The following is a 5,105-nucleotide window of genomic DNA, read 5'->3' as shown; positions in this document are numbered from 1 at the left end:
GCCAGAAGGCCAGCAGGATTTCTGGAGTCAGTGGCTCTGGGGACCAAGGAAAAGATGAACAGGAAGGCCTGAGCCATCTGTGTACACCCAAGCAGGGAGGAGACCGAGAGGTGTCCGGCACGGTTGGCATCCAGGGAGCTTTAGGTGTCCGGGTCTACAGCTCAGAGACCAAATCTAACCCAGAGCTCAGGTGGGGAAGGAGGAGACAGTCCATGAAGGTGAGGACACAGTCCACGAAGCTGAGGACACACTGTGGAGAGGAATCCAGGGGCCTTTCCCTAGAACAGGGTGCTGGATGCAGGGAGAGAAGCCCAGCAAGGGGACTGGGGAAGGTCTAGATGGGGTCAGGGAGACAGGAGAGGATGATGTGCCAAGGGAAGGAGGAGGGCGTTTCAGGAAGGTGGGAGCTGTCACCCGTGGGCTGTGAGCAGAAAGGTTGAAATGGAGGAGATGAGGAAAGAATGGTGACCCTTGGGCTTGGCAGCTGGGAAGCTTTGGGGAACCACTGTGAGAGGAGCTGGTCAGGAGAGGGAGTCGGGGGGACAACTGGTTGGGAATCCCCCTGCCACCCCAAGAAGGGAAAGGCAGGAAAGGGAGAGGTGGGGAGGTAGGGGCCAGTGGGAACCTGATCTCTGGAAAGGGAAATTTGATATGCTAGTTTTCCGAGAAGACACGTCAGGGACATTGAGCAAGTAGGGATGTGACAACTAGGGACCAGATGGGGCCAAGGGTGTAGGTAGGGGGATTATCATTGGACACGTGTTAAGTCCAACACCTAATTAAACCGCCTCTCTTCCTGGAAAGCTTGATCTCTTCTGTGTTCCTCTCCATGGTGATGGGGCCCCACGTAGGTACCAGTTCCGTCTAGCATCATGGCTGGGGTCATGTGTTCCCACCTTCTGTCACCCTTGCCCACTTGCAACAGTCAGTAAAACCGATGAGTGCTGGATATATTTAGTTGTATATTAAAGCTTAGTACACAAGTAGTACAGCGGGCAAATCTGAAGTGTGCAGCTCAATGATTTTTAAATTATGAACACATCCATGAAACCACCACTCAGATCAAGACAAAAACAATTTCATCCTCCTAGAAGTCTCCCAGTTAGCACCCACCATCCAGAAGTTATTATTATCCTGACTTCTATCACCCAACAGTGGTTTTGCTCATTCTTGAACTTCACATGAATGGAACCGGTGTATACAGTTTTGACAAATGCATATAGTTGAATAAGTGCCACCATTTCATCCCCCACCCCTCAAATTCCCTCAAGCACCACCAGCCCCTAGCCACCCCTGATCTGTTCTCTTCCTGCCTTTTCCGGAATATCCTATAAATGGAATCACAGAGCGTGTAGCTTTTCTGGGTCTGGCTCTTTTGCTTATCATAATGCATTGGAGATTCATCCATGTTGCTGTGTGTTTCAGTATCTGTTCTCTTTTATTGCTGAGAACTGTTCCATTGGATGGATGTATCATAGTTTTTGTTGTTATCTTTTTAATCTCTTTACCAGTTGAAGGATATTTGGGTTGTTTCTAGTTTGGGACAATTGTGGACAAAATTGCTATAAACATCTATGTAGAGGTGTTTATGTAGAAAAAAGTTTTCATTTCTCTAAGGCAGACGCCCAGGAGGGGATTGCTATGTTATATGGTAAAGTATATGTGTAACTTACAAGAAACTGTAAACAGTTTTCAAAGGCTGTGCCATTTTGCATTGACCCCAGGAATGTATGAGAGTTCCAGTTGCTCCTCATCCCTGACAGCACTTCATATCATTAAGTTTTGTTTTGTTTTGTTTTGTTTTCATTTTAGCCATCCCTGTGGGTATGTAGTGGTTCATGTCTTTTGTCCATGTCCTTACTGGGTTGACTGGGAGGGTTTTGAGTGGAGGAAGGGTATGATCAGATGTCAGATGTGTGTTCGAGGGCTGGCTGGAGGGGACCAGGATGGATGAGCCTGTATCCTGGGATATGGGAGGAGTGGGTACATTGTCTGGCCACACCAGGGGTGACCCTGAGGATGCAGAGAGTGAAAGAATCTGAAAGGGGCTGCAAACGTGTTCAGGAGGAGCTGGTAAGCCTTGGCTGTTGGGTTTTGTTTTTTTTAATAAATTTATTTATTTATTTATTTTTGGCTGCGGTGAGTCTTCGTTGTTGCACACGCTTTTCTCTAGTTGCAGCGAGCGGGGGCTACTCTTCGTTGCGGTGCACGGGCTTCTCACTGCGGTGGCTTCTCTTGTTGCAGAACACGGGCTCTAGGCGTGTGAACTTCGGTAGTTGTGGCTTGCGGGCTCTAGAGTGCAGGCTCAGTAGTTGTGGTTCACGGGCTTAGTTGCTCCGCGGCATGTGGGATCTTCCTGGATCAGGGATCGAACCGTTGTCCCCTGCATTGGCAGGCGGATTCTTAACCACTGCACCATCAGGGAAGTCCCTGGGCAGTTTTAATTAAGGATCTGGTGCTCAGAGCTGGGCACAGAAACTGGGCGCGGAGAGAGGAGGTGGAAGGAAGAAGACTTAGAGGCTTGGAGCGCAGGGAAGGGGAGCCACAGAGGGTGGAGAGAAGGTGGACAGAGATGGGGAGGGAAACCAGGAGACAGGTAGGCGCTGAGGAGACCCAGGGACAACATATTTGAGGAAGAAAAGGTGCTTGGCGATCTCGGATGTTGCCGAGTTAAGCTGCTGACTGTGACCTCGCCGAACAGGCTGATGAAATTGGCCAGGAAGGTTTCGATTGCCGGAGGACCTGGAGCAAGACCGGAAGGGGCAGCCCGAGGAGGCGGACTGGGGGCAGACGGGGCGGGAGGAGAGAGGGAGGCTGTTGTCAGAGGGAAGAAACAGGCCGGGAGCAGTGAGGGCGTGGGGCGGGGCATGTTGACGGGATCCAGGCCAGGTGGCAGGATTAGTTTTAAACAATACCTCAGTGTTGGGCTGAGCTGCCTGAGGTGAATTAATTAAGTTCTCAGCGGGAAACTTTATCCCTCTGTCCTGGGTGAACCTCCTGGGGTCCCGAATGCTCCCCGGGAAGGGCAGGTTGCGTCCTGCCTGGGGCCCCCGCTAGCTGTCCCGCGTAACTGTGGCCCGCATCGAAAGCCCCCAAGAGGGCGAGTGGGCAAGCAAGCCCCTGGGAGCCCTTGGGAGCACCAACTTGGGGGTAGAAGGTGAGGATAGCAGGCAGGGGTGGAGGCAGCTTGGTGGAGATGCTTGTCCAGGAAGGCGAGGAGAGGGATCTGCTGAAGGCAGAGGCGGTGGGAAGGGAGCCGCTGAGAATTTTTATGGGCAGAGAGAAAAAAGCCGGTAGAGTGGGAGAAATCGGAGGAAGAAGAAGAAAGGGGGTGTGAGGCCCAAGAGGAGATGGGCAAGGGACAGCTGGCCTTAGACATACGAAAGTGCTGGCAGATGGCTCCAGAGACGTTTGGGATGGGAGTAGAGGGAGCCGGTGCCCCCGCAAAGGCCTCTGTTTCCTCCATGGAGCGGGAACCCAGGTTGACTGTTGAGTCTGGGGGAATATGGGGCACGGGGCTGCGGGGGCTCAGGCAGAACAGCTGTTGCAAGGTTGGAAAGGGAAAGAGTTTGGGGACCACTTGAGGGGTTGCTGAGCTGCATTTAAGACCCAGCTGAGGTTGGAGAAAATTAATCTCTGTTGGCGCCAATCAGCATGGTGATGTGATTTTCGCCTGCCGAACTTGGCAGCCCAGAGGTGGAATGGAGAAAACAGATGGTTTTCTTAGCTTCTGCTCATCCACCTTCTAGTTTAATCTGCCGGCAACCCTGGCCACCTCTGATTTACAGATGGGGAAACTAAGGCCCAGGGAGAGGAGACCACGTGCCCGGAGTGTTGCAACATGGAAGTAAGGTGGGGCCGAGCCCAGGGACCTGAACCCTGCTTGAGGCAACCCCCATGGCCCTACTACCTTCTGCTGGCTTGCAGCTCCCTGCCTCCCAACCCAAATACTCACTGAACCCACTCCATTGTGTGCCCAGAACTGCTCAGTTCAGCTTTGCCTGCTCACTAAAACCTCTCCCCCAGGGACCAGGAGGAAACAGAGGCTCAGAGATGACACGTGATTGGTCCAGGGTCACACAGCATGTGAATCAATATTGTTAAGATGTCAGTTCTCTCCAAATTGGTGTATAGATTCAACACAATTGCAGTCAAAATACTAGTAGGCTTTTTGTAGACATTGACAAACTAATTCTAAAACAAATATAGAAATGCAAAGGATCTAGAATAGTCTAAACAATTTTGAGAAAAAAAGAACGAAGTAGGAGGACTTGCACTACTTAGTTTCCAGACTTACTATGAACCTATAGTAATCAAGACAATGTGGTATTGGCCTATGGATAAATGGCATAGAACCACATATATATAGTCTATTGGCGTTTGGACAAGAGCGCTGAGGCAATCAATGGGGAAAGGATGATTTTTCTCAAATGGTACGGGAACAATCGGAAACCCATATGAAAAAAAATTGACTTCAACTCTTACCTCACACCGTAGCCTGAACACATAAAGAACTTTTACAATTCAATAATAAGATAGTCACGCTGTTTTTGTTTTTAATTGGCAAAGATTTGGACAGATATTTCACCAAAGAAGATATATGAGTGGCAGATAAGCACGAGAAAAGATGCTCAACATCATTAGTTATTCCAAAGATGCAAATTAAAACCACAGTGAGATACCACTACACAGCCACTAGAATGGCTAAAATGAAAAAGACTGACAATATCAAATGTTGACAAGAATGTGGAGCAACTGGAACTCTCATACACAGCTAGTGGGAGTACAACCACCTTGGAAAGCATTTTGGCAGTTTCTCATAAAGTTAAACATGCACTAACCATTCAGTCCAGCAATTCCACTCCTATATGTTCACCCAAGAGAAATGAAAAACATGTGAATAAAATGAAACATACAAAGACCATCTCTCAAACATCATAGTAGATTTATTTGTAATGGCCTAAAACTAGAGGGAAAAAAAACAAATGTTCATCAACATGCAAAAGGTTAAGTAAATTTCTATATATTTACACAAAGCACTACTACTCAGAAATAAAAAAGAAAAAAATTATTGATACATCCAACAACATGGATAAAATCTCAAA

This window comes from Tursiops truncatus, chromosome 15 (assembly GCF_011762595.2).
Source record: "Tursiops truncatus isolate mTurTru1 chromosome 15, mTurTru1.mat.Y, whole genome shotgun sequence".
NCBI classification, from domain to species: Eukaryota; Metazoa; Chordata; class Mammalia; order Artiodactyla; family Delphinidae; genus Tursiops; species Tursiops truncatus.
Note: the sequence above shows the minus strand (reverse complement) of the source record.